At 36.0% G+C, this 18,447-nt stretch overlaps 1 long non-coding RNA gene across 2 annotated transcripts in view; it reads right to left on the reverse strand.

Moving 5' to 3' along the window:
* Positions 1-1,188: 1,188 nt before the first annotated feature.
* LOC118972909 (uncharacterized) overlaps positions 1,189-18,447 on the reverse strand; it is a 319,039-nt gene continuing 301,780 nt past the window's right edge. For both annotated transcript variants that reach the window (XR_012132833.1, XR_012132834.1), the window contains 2 exons: positions 12,950-13,047; positions 1,189-1,739 (listed from right to left, as the gene is read on the reverse strand). This is a non-coding gene — a long non-coding RNA (uncharacterized lncRNA). The remainder of the gene's footprint in view (positions 1,740-12,949; positions 13,048-18,447) is intronic.

Raw genomic sequence — 18,447 nt, forward strand, 5'->3', positions numbered from 1 at the left:
GACTATTCCATGAACTATCCATTCCCCTTTCTCTCTCCCTCCTCAGACCTCCCTATTCCCTATTCAGGCCTCCTGAGACACAACAATATAGAAAGGTCTTCTGCTTGTCTGTAGTGTTAAATCTTTTTGTATCAGTTATCTGGTATATAATATCTTCCACATTTTGGAAAAATGCTTATACAGACTTCCATAGAAAGTAAACTTCTTGCTGTGTTTATACAGGAATTTCATGAACAACTGTATGGCTTAGAATTCCATTAGTGTAGTTTTCACACAACATTACTGAGAGACAGTAGATAAATGGATGAATAAATAGGTAGAGGGATAGAAGAATAGACAAAAAGTAAATATTTTCTATAGATTCTTGATAGTATTCCATGGATAGTCTCTAGCCAGTCAACTCTTCTCATTTTATAAAATACTAGGACATTAAAAAAAAAATAACATGTTCCTTTTGGACTCTAGCTATTACATTACATGAGAGGAAATCAGAATTTAAAACACACATGTATATACACAAAATGAAAAATAAACTTATTTTAAATAACAAAAACAAAAGAATAGATTTTATTGAAAAAGAGCAAAAATAATTGATTTAATTTACCATTCCTTAAAAATACATTTAAAAAGAAGTGCGGGGAAGAACAGTAGTGTTTTATAATGCTGCTGCTGATACAGACTTCCAAATGAAAATATAAATGCTACCGTTAAGACAGAATGGAGTCTAGCATAACAAAATTCTAAGGGCATAAAGGAAGTGGACCATTAAAACAAAATTAGTGAAATAAGTAGAACGCTAAAGAACCTTAACAAGCACCAAATGCCTTGTTTTGAACCATGACAAGTGCATTCCCAAGAGATGACTGACCAACATGAAACTCCTAGCAGAAATTAATGACTAGTACCTAATGTTCTGGAAAAACCCAAAGGATCACACTGAAGAGAACTGAGTAAAGGGGTTTACTTCTTATGGCTTTTTCCCCAATATTCCTCACTCCTGCCTGTCACCCCAAAATAGTAGTGTAACATAAGTTTAAAGGAAACATTATTTTTAAGTTGAATTATAAGTACATACAAAACTTTCATATTCTTGAAAATTATGTAGTATTCTTCTATTTCCAAGTGAAATACAAGGATATAACTTTTATTTTTGTATTTTTAATCAGGTAACAAATAAATTGACAACACTGAGCAGTCTTTTCCTTTTATTTTTGGCCAGGTTCTAAAATTATTGTCCAGGTACAATCTTAGTTAGTAGTTGCTTCCTCATTACCTGGGAACTTTGCTTTTTGTCCCAGGAAGCCTATTTACAAATATTTCATAGAGTAATTTGACTCTTCTTTCAACTAGGGATGATTTCTTATGGTCATGATTCCATGAGATGATATTTCATCAGATTAGCCAAATTATACATATTTTACTTAATGCCCTTCGGGTTTTAACAGAGGTGACCAGAGTAATACATTTTTGATTATGATTTGAAAAGGCACCAAGTCACTTGATTTCCTAAAATAATCTGTTACCAGCAAAATAGAAGCTTCTATTTTTATTACAAACATGGGTTTACACAGATGAGTAATGAAGATTAAAATGTGACCACAGATTGTTGAATTCTTGACTAAAGTTTGATTTTACATTTAAATCCCAGAGTAGAGTTGATGCTGGGACTGAGTCAGAGAATATACAAGATGAGTTTAGATGATCTTGTGGTGCCAAAGATTTTGTAGTATGAGGAAACACTGGAAACAAACAAAACAAAGTAACAGTTAGTGACAGAGAGAGGAGGTATGTCGAAGGGACACAAGAGCTCCCAATGGCCAAAGTTAACACAATCTGAGCAACAAAATAAATAACATTGCACTGGTTATAAAGTATATATTTACTTTGTAGAAAAAAGTGACTGAATAAATAAGTGAATGAAAGAGGATAAATGTGTACAGAAAACTTCCAAATGTATGCGGATACTCCCCCTCGAAGAGGCGGATCAATAACAACCCATTCCTTGTGTGTAGGCTGCAGGTAGTGACTTCCTCCAAAGACTACAGTAATGAAAAAAGGGGAAAAAAAGAACTTTACAATGGAGAAATGTGACATACGCTACTTCATCTAGCTAGTATATGTCAGGTTTACCTCTGTGGTTTTCCTCCTGAAATCATACTCCCAGTTTAATCACAAGAGAGACATCAGACAAACCTAAATTAAGGGGAATTCTACAAAGTACCTTGCCAGTACTCCTCAAAACTGTCAAGTTCATCAAAACAAGGGAAAGGCTGAGAAACTGTTGGAGCCAAGAGGAGACTAAGTAGACATGAAAACAAAACATAATATGGTATCCTGAATGGTATCCAGGAACATAAAGGACATAAGCTAAATTCTATCAAAATGTGAATGAAGAACGAACTTGAGTTAATAATAATGCATCAACATTAGTTCATTAGTTGTGATAAATGTATTATACTAATAGGGGAAACTGGATATATGGAAAATACCATCTTTGTACTTTTCTATGAATCTAAAAGTATTATACAATAAAAAGTTTGTTTAAAAAAGCTAAATGTCATATTTAATTTTGAATACATCCTGAGTGGGATACTTATATTCTACCACATAGTGATTCCACAATAAATTTCAAAAGAGGATTCCACATACTTTTTAGATGCAATCTTTAACCACATGGTGAATGAAAAATAATCATGGCCCAGATATCTCCAAAGGTTGTTAACACTACGAAACATTTCCTTAAGTAATATGCAGCTTGATCATTCACAGCTCAGTGGCAACTTCAGATTTTATGATAAAACAGGGTGGCTATTAATTTAGCAATAAAAGAAAATCTCCTGAAAATCTTAAACTTGGATAATCTTTTCATCTTTAGACCAGCAGCTTGCCTCCTAAATAAATGGTTCATTTAGCTATTCACCCACTCCCTAGTGTCCTTCTTACAGATGAATACAAATCCAGCCATCAATTCTATTAGCATGACAGGATCAGAATCAGCATTTCAACATTTATTTGTATGATCAAAGCCTCAAATTGGAAGAACTGCAGGTTCCATATGAAACTAATATCCCCATGAAGGAGCTGCTGAAAAGATCCGATCCAATTATAACAGAAGTTGAATTCCCAGGATTTTCACAGTAGCTAGATTGTCCTTCAAGTAGAGGAGCCAACCCTCTTGCTTGGCAACACCATCACATGGACTGTGTCTTTTGCTTTGAGACAGCTTGAAGATTTTGGGACTGCACTTGTGAAATAGTTTTAGTAGCACTTCTGAGTATTGGGATTATGAAAAAGATTCTGTTTTTAAAACTGGAAGGCAATTTACTTTTTAACCTTGACCAATTCATATTCCAGCTGCTTTCTGTTATGTCGAATAAGATAAGCAAACATAAAGACAGTCTATATATTTAGCATTATTATTTTGAATGCAATGGGCAATGAAAAATGACTACCCACCACAGACCAACTAATTATTTGCCATGATTTTCAACAATGCAGGAAAGGAGAGAATGTCTTTCTGAGAAGCAAATCATGCATCATTTTTGAAAACCTACATATTTGATAGATCTATTGTTTTTATAAAACAATTTCAAATTCTGTAAAATTGTCTTACATAAAATAGAGTGAGAATTGTATGCTAAAAGCTTTGAGAAACACCATAGAATATTTAAATATTTAGTTTAGATATTTGAACATTGACTTCTAGTTTCAGTTCTTCCACTGCCTTTTTGGAATCTTCAGTTTGTAAAAATAGCCTCTTTCCTTAGGGTTCTCCTCTATGACCAAGGATAATTAAGATTTGCTGGACACCAGGGAGGGTTGGCACACTCTGGGAGGCTGAGGTTCCTGCTCCTGTGGAGGACAGACACACTCTATCAAATCTGCTGAGACCCAATACAGAGGCAGCAGTTTGAAAGGTTTAACAGCAATGGAAAACATGCCAGAGGGGCAGGAGCCAGAAGGAGCATTCTCCAGAGGAGAAAGCATAGGTGGATAACACTTCCCCAGTCTCCCTCAGTCCAGCTGTTTGGGTGCTTGTGGGGAGCAGCAAATGCTCCACCCCCCTCTCTGGTGACTCAGCCTCATGGTTGCACTCTCCTGTACATCCACTCTACCTGGTCTGCTCTGCCTAGCAGTGGCCCAACTTTGCTGCTTGTCAGGTGGATGATGAACCACACTTTCCTAGCCCTCCCTCAGACCAACTGGTTGGGTCCTTGTGGGAGCCAGATCTACCCTCTCCATCTTCCCAACTGGCTGTCAGCCTGGCACTGGTGCTCCCGTGGGTTCTCACCCTGAGAGGCAGCTCAGCCTAGCAGCAGGCCACCATCACTGACCAACAGGCAGAGGATAGCCCTCCCAACAATGAAATTCCAGCAGAAGCACCTCAAGCCACACGAAGGGCATAAAGAAGCAGGCTGGGGGATCAGTCACGGCCAGCAGACAGGCAGAAAGTGGGACACCCATAGTCCACCAAGAGCAACTATTGCTCAGCCATAAAAGGGAACCAGTAACAGAGAGTCTTGAGCTTCTGGGCACCACAGGACACCCACTTCACAAAGCTATTACTTTCAAGACCAGGAGGTATTGCTGATCTGTCTAACACAAACCCAGACAAAATGAGGAGGCAGAGGAATGTGTTCCAAACAAAAGAACAGGAAAAGACACCAGAAAAAGGACTAAATGGAATGGGGAGTAGCAACCTTCTTGATAAAGAATTCAAAGTAACAGTCATAAAAATGCTTACTACACTGGAAAAAAGAATTGATGATCTCAGCAAGAACTTCAACAAAGATATAGAAAAAATGAAAAAGAGTCACTCAGAGTTGAAGAATGCAAACACTGAAATAAAAAATATTATAGATGGAATGAATATTAGAGTACTGGAAACAGAAGAATTAATGTGACAGAAGCTAGAACAGTAAAGTAATGGAGCTGAGGAACAGGGAGAAAAAAAATGATTTCTAAAAATGAGAAGATGATAGGAGAGCTGTGTGACATCTCTGAAAAAAAAACCCTGCATAATAGGGATCCCAGATGGAGAAAAGAGAAACAAAGGATCTTTGTTTCTTTGAAGTAATAATAGCTGAAAACTTCCCCAAGCTGGGGAAGGAAATAGAAACCCAGGTCTTAGACGTGCAGAGAGCCCATAACAGGAGGAATCCCAGGAAGACAACACCAAGGCATACAGTACTTTAAATGGGAAATATTAAAGATGGAATCTTAAAAGTGGCATGAGAGAGGCAGACAGTTATCTATAAGGGAAACACCATAAGGCTACTAGCAGATTTCTCAGCAGAAATTTTAAGGCCAGAAGGGATGGCATGAAATATTTAATGTATTAAAGAGAAAAAAAATGTACAACCAAGAATCCTCTACCCAGCAAGGTTATCATTCAGAATTGAAAGAGAGCTTAAAAGTTTCCCAGAGAAACAAAAATTAAGGGAATTCACCACCACTAAACTGGCCTTACAGGATATGTTAAAGGGACTTCTGTAGATGTAAATGGTCTTAAGTCTAAATATTTTTCATCATTGAAAATAAGCCAACAGTAAAGGTAGTAGACCAATTACTTACTGAGCAAGTATGAAGTTAATAAAACAAAAATAGTAAAGTCAACTATACACAAAATCAGTCAAGGGATATACATATAAAGGGTGTAGATTATGATGTCTTATACATAAAGTGTGGAGGAGGAAGAATAAAAAGTAGTATTTTTAGTTTGTGTTCAAAATAGGGCAGCCATAAACTTAATATAGATTATTATATATTTAGGAAAATATGTATGAACCTCATAAGCCATAAACCTAAAACTGACAATAGATAGACAAAAATGAAAAGAAATCCAAGCATAACACTACAGAAAACCATCAAATAACAAAAGAAGAGTTTAAGAGAGGAAGAAAGTAACAGAGAGGAACTACAAAAACGACCAGAAAACAGTTAATAATGTGGTAATAAGTACAGATCTATCAATAATTACCTTAAATGTAAATGGACTAAAAGCATCAATCAAAAGACATAAGGTGACAGAATGGATAAAAAAAAAATAGACCCATGCTGCCTACAAGACTCATTTCAGAGCTAAAGACATACATAGATTGAGTGAAGGGATGGAAAAAGATATTCCATGCAAATAATAGGTAGTAAAAAGCAGTAGTAGTAGCACTTAGACAAAACAGACTTCAAAACAACAGAAGAAGAAGAGACAAAGAAGGACATTATATAATGATACAGGGATCAGTCCAGCAAGAGGATATAACAATTGTAAACAACTATACACCCTAAATAGGAATACCTAGATATATAAATCAAATACTAACAGACCTAAAGGGGAAACAGATAGTAATATGATAATATTAGAGGGCTTTAAGACCCCATTTACATCAATGGATAGATTAACCAGACAGAAAACACATAAGGAAACAGAGGCACTGAACAACACACTAGATCAGATAGATTTAAAAGATATACGAAGAATGTTATGCCCAAAAGCAGGAGGATACACATTTTCTCGAGTGCACATGGAATGTTCTCCAGAAGGGATCACATATTAGGACACAAAAAGAGGCTCAATAAATTAAAAAAGATTGTAATTGTATCAAACATCTTTTCAGATCACAATGGTGTGAAATGAGAAATCAATTAAATTAAGAAAATAAACACATGGAGGCTAAACAACATGATTCTAAATAATCAATGGATCAATGAAAAAAATAAAAGATGAAATACATGGGAACAAATGAAAACAAAAATACAACAGTTCAAAATATGTGGGATGCCACAAAAGCAGTTCTAAGAGGGAAGTACATAGCAATATAAGCCTACCTCAAGAAACAAGAACAATTCCAAATAAATAGTCTAAGCTCACAAGTAAAGAAACTAGTAAAAGAACAAATGAAACCCAAAGTTAGTAGAATGATGGACATAATAAAGGTCAGAACAGAAATAAATGAAATAGAGAATACAAAGCAATAGAAATAAATCAATGAAACCAAGAGCTGGCTCTTTGAGAAGATAAACAAATAGACAACCCCCTAGCCAGGTTTACCAAGAAAAAAAGGGAGGACACAAATAAACAAAATCAGAAACAATAAAGCAATTACAACTGACATCACAGAAATACAAAGAATTATTAGAGAATTCTATAAAAAATTATATGCCAATAAATTGGATAACCTAGAAGAATTGGATGAATACATAGAGAAGAACAACCTTCCAAGACTGACCCAGGAAGAAACAGAAAATTTGAACAGACCAATTACCAGTAAAGAAACTGAATTGGTAATCAAAAAGCTCTCAACAAACAAAAGTCCAGTACCACTACCAGATGACTTCACAACTGAATTCTCCCAAACATTTAAGGAAGAGATAACATCCATCATTCTTATCGAACAAACTGAAGAGGAAGGAACATTTCCACACTCATTCTATGAGGCCAGCATCACTCTAATACCAAAACCAGACAAAGGCAACTAAAAAAAGGAAAATTACAGACTAATATATGTGATGAACATAGATGCAAAAATTCTCAACAAAATATTAACAAACCAAATTAAAAAATTATCATCCATCATGACCAAATGGGATTTATACCAGGGATGAAAGGATGTTAAAACATTCATAAATCAGTCAATTTAATGCATCCCATTAAGAAAAGGAAGGATGAAAACTATATGATCTTCTCATTAGATGTTGAAAAACATTTGACAAAATTCAACATCCATTCATAATAAAAACTCTTAACAAAACAGGTATAGAGATCAAGTACCTCAACATAATAAAGGCTATATATGACAAACCCACAGCTAACATCATAATGGCAAAAAGCTGAAAGCTTTTCCTCTAATACCAGGAACAAGACAAAGATACCCACTCTCACCACTTTTATTTAACATAGTACTGGAAGCCCTAGCCACAATAATTAGACAAGAAAAATAGATAAAAATTACCCAATTGGTAAGGAAGAAGTAAAACTTTTGCTATGTGCAGATGACATGATACTAATTATAGAAAACCTTAAAGACTCCACCAAAAAAACTATTAGAACTAATAACTGGATTCAGCAAAAACAGGATACAAAGTTAATACACAGAAATCTGTTGCATTCCTATTTACTAACAATGGACTGGCAGAAAGAGATACCAGGAAAATAATTCCATTTACAATTGCATCAAAAGAATAAAATCCCTAGGAATAAGCCTAACCAGAGTTGAAAGGTCTGGACTCTGACAATTATTTTTTCATTGATGAAAAAAACCGAGAAAGACACAAAAAAATGGAAATCCATCTCATGCTCATGGATAGGAAGAATTAATATTGCCAAATGGCCATCCTGCCTAAAGCAATTTACAGATTCAATGCTATCCCTATCAAAATATCAATGGCATTTTTCAATGAACTAGAACAAAAATAATCCTAAAATTTATAGGAATCACAAGAGACCCTGAATAGCCAAAGCAATCTTGAGAAAGAAAAACAAAGCTAGGGTGTATCAAGCTCCCAGACTTCAAGCTATACTACAAAGTTACAATAATCAAAACAGTATGGTTCTAGCACACAAATAGACCCATAGATCAATAGAACAGAATAAAGAGCCCAGAAATAAACCCACATGTATATGTTTCAATTAATACATGACAAAGGAGCTATGAATATACATTAGGGAAAAGACAGTTTCTTCAATAAATGGTATTGGGAAAACTGAACAGCCACAAGCAAGTCAATGAAACTGTATTACTTTCTAATACCATGTACAAAAGTAAACTGAAAATGAATTAAAGACCTAAATATAAGACATTAAACCATAAGACTCTTTGAGGAAAACAGAGAGAAAAATCTCCTGAACATAAGCATGAGCAATTTTTTTTCTGGACACATTTTCCCAGGCAACTGCAATAAAAACAAAAATAAACAAGTGTGAATACATCAAACTAAAAAGCTTCTGTATAACAAAGGACACCATCAACAAACAGAAAGCAACATACAGTATGGAACACACAATAAATTCATAAATGATATATCTGATAATGGGTAAATATCTAAGATATATAATGAATTTATATGCCTCAACACAAAAAAGCAAATAACTTGGTTAAAAAAATGGGCAGAGAACCTGAATAGATATTCCTCCAAAGAAGACATACAGATGGCCAACAGGCACATGAAAAGATGCTCCACATTGTTAATCATTATCGGGGAAACGCAAATCAAAACCAAAATGAGATACCATGTCACATCAGTCAGAATGGCTACTGTCCAAAAGACAAGAAATAACAAGTGTTTCAAGGAGGTGGAGAAAAGAGAACCCCCCTACACTGCTTATGGGAATGTAAATTGGTGCAGTCAATGTGGAAAGCAGTATGGAGGTTCCTCACAATCTAAAAAGAGGTATACTATATGATTCGTAACTCTCTTTCTAGGAATTTACACAAAGAAAACAAAATCTCTTTTTGGAAAAGATATATGCACCCTAATGTTTATTGCCACATTATTTACAATAGCTAAGATATGGAAGCAATCAGAGTATCTACCATTAGATGAATGGATGAAGAAGAGGTGCTACATATACACAGTGGAATATTATTCAGCCATAAAGAAAGAAATCCTGCCATTTGAAACAACATGGATGGACCTAGTTGATATTATGCTGAGTGAAACTATTTAGGTGGAGAAGGACAAATACCATATGATATTGTTTACATGTGGAATCTAAAAACAAAACAAAACAAAATGAACTAAAAAAAGCAATAGATTCATAGACACCGTGAAGCAACTGGTGATTATCATGGGGGAAGGTTGGGGCAGGTGGGTGAAATAGGTGAAGGGGATAAAGAGGCACAAAATATAAATCAGTCATGGGGATGAAAGTACAGAAGAGAGAATATAGTCAATAATTCTGTAATATTTTTTATGTTGATAGACTGCTACTACAAATAGTTGGGGTGAGGATAATAATGTATGACTATTGAATCACTATGTTGCATACTTGAGACCAATATAATATTGTATATTTACTATACTTCAATAAAATCACAAAAAGTTTTAAAACAAAAAAATAATAAAAATAAAAAGCCTGAAACATTCCAGAATGCTACCAGTATTGTGGAATTTATAATTTTTAAGAATGTCTTCACCCGGAGAATTCTGTTATCTTATTATCCAATCTCTCTCTATTCCCTGATTTTCTCTTCATTTTTTATTGAGGATCTGAAACATGGTTACTTTAAACAAACATTTTTGATTTACATCGTCTTTAGGCTACTAAGTTAACTTACTATCCCTTGGATTTAGAAATGATTACAGAAATTGTACGCATTTGTTCCTAGCTCCACATTCAGCCATATCACAGGGTAGAGCTTGTGATCACAAGTACACAGCATTCACTCACTCAGTTTCTCATTAATTCAAAAAGCATGAATTGCATATGACATATAAGGCACTATAGGATACAAAGAAAAATAAAATTCAGACCCAGTTCTTAAGCAGCTCAGATTCTGATGGAAGTTAGAAAAAAGAAAGAAATAAGAAAACCCCAAGCAAACAATAACTACTGTGATAACCAGTGGTGTGTTAGCAAAGTTAAATATCCTGGTCTCTGGAGCACAGAGAAAAGAGGTAATAATGGTTTGTACAGTTTGCCAATTTCAATGATATAAGTAGTCCCACCATGGTCAATTTCAAGATACCTTGTGATATGGCTGAATGTGGAGCTAGGAACAAATGCATACAATTGGTTCTTACCAGCTGGCTACAGCACACCCCTGACATAGAGGAGAGGGTCACAGTATGGGTAGTCATAAGACAGACACCTAACTCTATGTAGATCTGGGAAAGACTGCAGAACAGGGAATCCTGTAGTTAAGATTTGCAGGACAAGTAGGCATCACTCTAGTAGGCAAAGTAGAAAAAAGTTTTATGCAGAGGGAACAGCATGTGCACAGCAAGGAGTGACTTGCAGAAGAGAGAACAGGAAAGATTTTCTTAAAAGTCCAGATAGTATACAATAGGCTTTGAAGGCCAAGATAAAAAGTTGAGGATACAATGTAGTTACATACAATATAACTAGAAAATCCAGCCATTTGAGAATAATAGTTTGTGGGCTATAAAAAACCAGGCAACTGACTAGATTTGGTCTACAGGCCATAGTTTTCTGACCTCTGTTCTAGAAGAAGGTAGAGACCACAGGAAAATTGCACAAAAGGCCCCCTTCTAAAAAGTGGGTATTTTTTCTCATTCTCTTAAGATGTATAATACAGCCAACAAGTCCACACCTAACAGATTTCTGGAAATAGAATTTTAATTGGTTTGATCCCATACTCCCTGATCCAGGAGAACTAAGAAGTGTTGGTGAGTAACATCAAGTAAATAAAATTCTCCTCACTCACTTTATGTATCAAAATACACATCACTACATGTTGGATGCCATGATACTCTTACCAAGTCAGGAAGGAGAATAGATTTTAGAAATTATGTCAATGGTACATTGATGTACTTAAACCATCACCTTACATAAAGTGGGGAATATAGGAAAACTCATATTCTTTAATATGACTAGTTCAGCTTGCAAACATTTAAGTGCTTAGCACAATGTTGAAGCAAAGACATCCATCCATTGACATTAATCTTTTCTGATCAAAATCTTGGAGGATAATCTTTTCTTGGTTTTAGCACTTCTAAAACATATAAAATCCTTATAAGGGCTAATTCTCACAGGACTTGACAGTCTCTCCTTATAAGCAAAGAGAAGAATCTTGTGCCAGAAAGAAGTACTTAGACCTGGTGGGCACATGTACAAAGGGCACAGGAACCCTTCTTCTTTGTTTACATCTTTGTTTACTGCTCCTTTCATCAGAGCTGAAAAAGTTACTATGGTCAGAAATGTAACTGAGTAAAAAATGAATATATAAAATACTATTGGATTATAACAACAGTATAAAACTGCATGAGTTTTACAAAACTTGAATAAATAAATGAAGGAGAGGAGATATCTTTCATTCAGAAGAATAGCAACTATAAATGTAGAAGGGATGAAGCAAATAGAAAAATCACCATTAGAACACAATGATGATTATCACAAGCAAAATCTACCAATGGGTGTAAAACTAGTGGTCAAAACACTTTCGAAAAAACAGGGTATTTGCATAGTCTCAAAATACCTCCCTCAAGATATTTAGTAATTACAAAGACAACACCTGGCAGATATGACCTTAACCAACTGTTCAAGGTTAACATTACCAGTAGTAAGACATCTCAACATCTCATACCCCATCATACGGTACACTGAGATGATATCACTTCTGTGCTTTTCTTGCCAAAATATGCAACCTCAGTCTAATCATGAGAAAAAACATCAAACAAAATCAAACTGAGGGACATTCTACCTGACCAGTATTCTTCAAATATGTTAAGGTCATGAAAGGCAAGGAAAGACTAATGAACTGACAGACTGAAACAGACTAGGCAACATGCAGTGGTGTCCTGGGTTGGATCCTGGAACAAAAGGGCATTAGTAAAAAAAGAAAAAAAAACACAAAAAAACAGCCAAAAACTGGTCTATATTATAAAGTTAATAGTTTAATTAATATACTTTACCAGTGTTAATGCCTTAGTCTTGTTAATTGTATTACAGTTATTCAAGATACTAACATCAAGGGACTCTGGTTGAGGGGTATACTAGAACTTTCTATATTATTTTTTAAACTTTTCTGAAGTCCACCATTACTTCCAAATAATAAGTTAAAAAAATAAGAGAAAGATGCTGAATTAACATATTTAATTTATGGTATGTTTCCCTTTGTTGGGTATATTAGAATTGAAATTTTATTCATTAAATCTGTGATCCAACTTGTTTAAGGAGGAGATTAGAGCATCTCATGCATACAAGTGTACTTCTAGGCCAGGGCTAGTTTTGTAAGATCTCAGGAATTATCCATGGAGTAGATATAATTACCTCCATTTTACATTCAGTGGTATGGAGTCTTTAAAACGGAAGCCCCATGAGGGAGGACAGGAAGTTTTGTCTTCTTTATTTATTGCCATGTCTTCAGCCTGTAACATATTTCACAGCATATGTTATGAAAATATTTTGAAATAAATAAATGAATGAATGGAAGCTTAAAGAGATTAAGCAATTTATTCACATACCTGGAAAATGGAACGGCAGGTTTTTACCCCAGAAATGTTTGAGTTTGAGGACAAACTCTTACCCACTGTACTAGACAATACAGGTCTTAAGATCTTAAAAGACAGAATAGTTGTAATACATTTGTGTTCACTGCTCATTTATACCAGTCAATCCATAAAAGACAGAGGAACAAGGAAATCCAAGGAGACTGCTAGTATGACTACTTCAAAACTTGTTTTTTATCCATTTGCTCAAGCAATTAAAAAGTGGAAATATCTAGAAAAAACCTAGCAATTTTTCAGTAAACTAGGACTACACATCAGAATGATACAAAAATGTATTCTGAGAAATGGCATACAAAGCAGTACCACAGGAGTATGGCTTCCACTTTAAACAGTTAGTAGGACATTGATGATGGTTTTGGCTGAATTTGATTCACCTTCCATGGAGTAGTTTTGTGGAATTTTCTCCAACTATTTGGCTGAGTTTATTTGAATTTGTCTCAAAGGTTAAACTTGAATAATATTTTCATTACTTTACCACAGAACGTGACAATTAATTTAAATCACATCTCATATTTTAGCATTGTAGCACCTCTGAGACTAGACATTTTATTTCTGTGTTACTTTGGAAAAGATTCTATGGAAAATTGAGGGCCTAGATAATGTTGATGGAAAGAGCTCTGGACTGAAAGTCAGAAAAAGGAGCTGGCTCCACTACTAACTAGTTGTGTGACCTCCAGCAAGTGATTTAAACATATCTGAAACTCAGTTTCTGCACCTCTCAAGTGGGAACAATAATGTCTTGGTCTTCTTACACAAAGTTGGTTTAAAAATAAAATGACAGAAAGTATGTGAATATGTCTTCCAAATTTTAAAGCACTATTCCCAAGTTAAAAAAAAATGAGGGAGATATCAGAAAGGTACCTTATTTATAAGTTATTGAAAATAACATAAAAGGAAGTTATTGGAAATTATTTTTATAGTACCTTTTAGGTTTTTAATTTGTGAATGCTTTGCTTGATACAGGTATTCTACTTTTCTGTTAAACTATTCAAATTTGTTCTCAGCATTAAATATTATGATGAGCATTTACAACATAAAAATCTTCCAAAATTTTACATAATTTCCTACATCATGCAGTGTTTCTAAATGTTTCTAAGAAATATTAGGATAATGCCAGAGGTGGAGCCAAGATGGCGGCATGAGTAGGACAGTGGGAATCTCCTCCCAAAAACATATATATTTCTGAAAATACAACAAATACCACTAATCCTAAAAGAGAGATCAGAAGACACAGGACAACAGCCAGACTACATCCACACGTGCAAGAGCCCAGCGCCTGGTGAAAGGGGTAAGATACAAGCCCTGGCCCGGCGGAACCCCAGCGCTCTTCACCCCAGCTCCTAGAAGGAGGAGAGGAGTCAGAGCGGGGAGGGAGAGGGAGCCCAGGACTGCTAAACACCCAGCCCCAGCCACCTGCACCAGAGCATACACAGAGTGTATGCATGGGGTACTGGACACTAGGGAAACAGGACAGTAAGACCTTTGAGCAGGTCCCGAAGCTGGCACCCCTGTGACAAAGAAAAGTGAGTGCTTTTTGAAAGTCTTAAAAGGATAGGGACCCCATTGCTGGATGGAAGCCTCCCGGGTCACAGTCCAGCAGCTGGAAATTCCAGGAAACTCTGGGCACACTAAACCCCTGGGCAACAGCTCTGAGACCCCTCATTGAGGTAAACAGCCAAACGGTCCCCGTCCATTAACCCTCCGGGCCCCTCCATAGCAGAGCAAAAGCCTGAGGCTGGCCACGCCCACAGCAAGGGAGCTTCCTCCATACCAGCCGGGCAAGATACAGAGGCCCAGTCTACATGCAACTGACCAACAAAGCCACTAGGGGTCGCAGTTGTCCCAGTAAAGAAAGGCCAGGAGCAAGTGGAAAGAGGCTTGACTCTCCCAGCTGATAGACGCGTCAATAGCACTCCACTGCACCTATCAACATGAAAATGCAAAAAAATTTGATCCAGACAAGACTAACCCTGACAGCTCTGACATCTTCTACATCTTCCCCTGAGAAGGAATCTGGGGAGATATATTTAACCAGTCTTCCTGAAAAAGAATTCAAAACGAAAGTCATAAACATGCTGATGGACTTGCAGAGAAATATGCAAGAACTAAGGAGGGAGAATACAGAAATAAAACAAGCTCTGGAAGGACTTCAAAACAGAATGGGTAGGATTCCAGAAACCATTAATGAACTAGAAAACAGAGAACAGGAACACAGAGAGGCTGATGCAGAGAGAGATAAAAAGATCTCCAGGAATGAAAGAATTTTAAGAGAACTGTGTGACCAATCGAAATGGAACAATATCTGCATTAAAGGGGTACCAGAAGAAGAAGAAAGAGAATAAGGGATAGAAAGTGTCTTTGAAGAAATAATTGCTGAAAACTTCCCCAAACTAGGGGAGGAAATGGCCTCTCAGACCACAGAGGTACACAGAACTCCCATGACAAGGGATCCAAGGAGGGCAAAACCAAGACACATAATAATTAAAATGACAAAGATCAAAGACAAGGACAAAGTATTAAAGGCAGCCAGAGAGAAAAAAAAGGTCACCTACAAAGGAAAACCCATCAGGCTATCATCAGACTTCTCAACAGAAACCCTACAGGCCAGAAGAGAATGGCATGATATACTTAATGCAATGAACCAGAAGGGCCTCGAACCAAGACTACTGTATCCAGCACAACTATCATTTAAATATGAAGGAGGGATTAAACAGTTCCCAGACAAGCAAAAGTTGAGGGAATTTGCCTCCCACAAACCACCTCTACAGGGCATCTTACAGGGACTGCTCTAGATGGGAGCACTCCTAAAAAGAGCACAGAACAAAACACCCAACATATGAAGAAGGGAGGAGAAGGAATAAGAAGGGAGAGAAATGAAGAATCATCAGACCATGTTTATAATAGCTCAACAAGCAAGTTAAGTTAGACAGTAAGATAGTAAAGAAGTTAACCCTGAATCTTTGGTAACCACAAACTTAAAGCCTGCAATGGCAATAAGTACATACCTTTCAATAATCACCCTAAATGTACATGGACTGAATGAACCAATCAAAAGACACAGAGTAACAGAATGGATAAAAAACCAAGACCCATCCATATGCTGCTTACAAGAGACTCACCTCAAAACCAAAGACATGTACAGACTTAAAGTCAAGGGATGGAAAAAGATATTTCATGCAAACAACACAGAGAAAAAAGCAGGTGTTGCAATACTAGTATCAGAAAAAATAGACTTCAAAATAAAGAAAGTAACAAGAGATAAACAAGGACATTACATAATGATAAAGGGCTCAGTTCAACAAGAGGATATAACCATTATAAATATATATTCACCCAATAGAGGAGCACCAACATATGTGAAACAAATACTAACAGAATTAAAGGAGGAAATAGAATGCAATGCATTCATTCTGGGAGACTTCAGCACACCACTCACTCCAAAGGACAGATCCACCAGACAGAAAATAAGTAAGGACACAGAAGCACTGAACAACACACTAGAACAGATGGACCTAATAGACATCTACAGAACTCTACATCCAAAAGCAACAGGATATACATTCTTCTCAACTGCACATGGAACATTCTCCAGAATAGACCACATACTAGGCCACAAAAAGATCCTCAGTAAATTCCAAAAGATTGAAATCTTACCAACCAACTTTTCAGACCACAAAGGCATAAAACTAGAATAAATTGTACAAAGAAAAAAAAAAGGCTCACAAACACATGGAGGCTTAACAACACGCTCCTAAATAATCAATGGATCAATGACCAAATCAAAATGGAGATCCAGCAATACATGGAAACAAACAACAACAACACAAAGCCCCAACTACTGTGAGATACAGCAAAAGCAGTCTTAATAGGAAAGTATATAGCAATCCAGGCATATTTAAAGAAGGAAGAACAATCCCAAATGAATGGTCCAATGTCACAATTATCAAAATTGCAAAAAGAAGAACAAATGAGGCCTAAGGTCAGCAGAAGGTGGGACATAATAAAGATTAGAGAAGAAATAAATAAAATTGAGAAGAATAAAACAATAGCAAAAATCAATGAAACCAAGAGCTGGTTCTTCAAGAGAATAAACAAAATAGATAAGCCTCTAGCCAGACTTATTAAGAGGAAAAGAGAGTCAACACAAATCAACAGTATCAGAAACAAGAAAGGAAAAATCACAACGGACCCCACAGAAATACAAAGAATTATTAGAGAATACTATGAAAACCTATATGCTAACAAGCTGGGAAACCTAGGAGAAATGGACAACTTCCTAGAAAAATACAACCTTCCAAGACTGACCCAGAAAGAAACAGAAAATCTAAACAGACCAATTACCAGCAACAAAATTGAAGCAGTAATCAAAAAACTACCAAAGAACAAAACTCCCGGGCCAGACAGATTTACCTCAGAATTTCATCAGACATACAGAGAAGATATAATACCCATTCTCCTTAAAGTTTTCCAAAAAATAGAAGAGGAGGGAATACTCCCAAACTTATTTTATGAAACCAACATCACCCTAATACCAAAACCAGGCAAAGACCCCACCAAAAAAGAAAACTACAGACCAATATCCCTGATGAACGTAGATGCAAAAATATTCAATAAAATATTAGCAAACCAAATTCAAAAATACATCAAAAGGATCATACACCATGACCAAGTGGGATTCATCCCAGGGATGCAAGGATGGTACAACATTTGAAAATCCATCAACATCATCCACCACATCAACAAAAAGACAAAAACTACATGATCATCTCCATAGATGCTGAAAAAGCATTCTATAAAATTCAACACCCATCCATGATAAAAACTCTCAACAAAATGGGTATAGAGGGCAAGTACCTCAACATAATAAAGGCTATATATGATAAACCCACAGCCAACATCATACTGAACAGCGAGAAGCTGAAAGCTTTTTCCTTTGCGATCAGGAACAAGACAGGGATGCCCACTCTCCCCACTGTTATTCAACATAGTACTGGAGGTCCTAGCACAGCAATTAGACAAAACAAAGAAATACAAGGAATCCAGATTGGTAAAGAAGAAGTTAAACTGTCACTATTTGCAGATGACATGATATTGTACATAAAAAGCCCTAAAGACTCCACTCCAAAACTACTATAGCTAATTTCAGAATTCAGCACAGTTGCAGGATACAAAATTAACACACAGAAATCTGTGGCTTTCCTGTACACTAACAAACTGATAGAGAAATCAGGAAGACAATTCCATTCACAATAGCATCAA

This window comes from Manis javanica, chromosome 6, assembly GCF_040802235.1.
Source record: "Manis javanica isolate MJ-LG chromosome 6, MJ_LKY, whole genome shotgun sequence".
NCBI classification, from domain to species: Eukaryota; Metazoa; Chordata; class Mammalia; order Pholidota; family Manidae; genus Manis; species Manis javanica.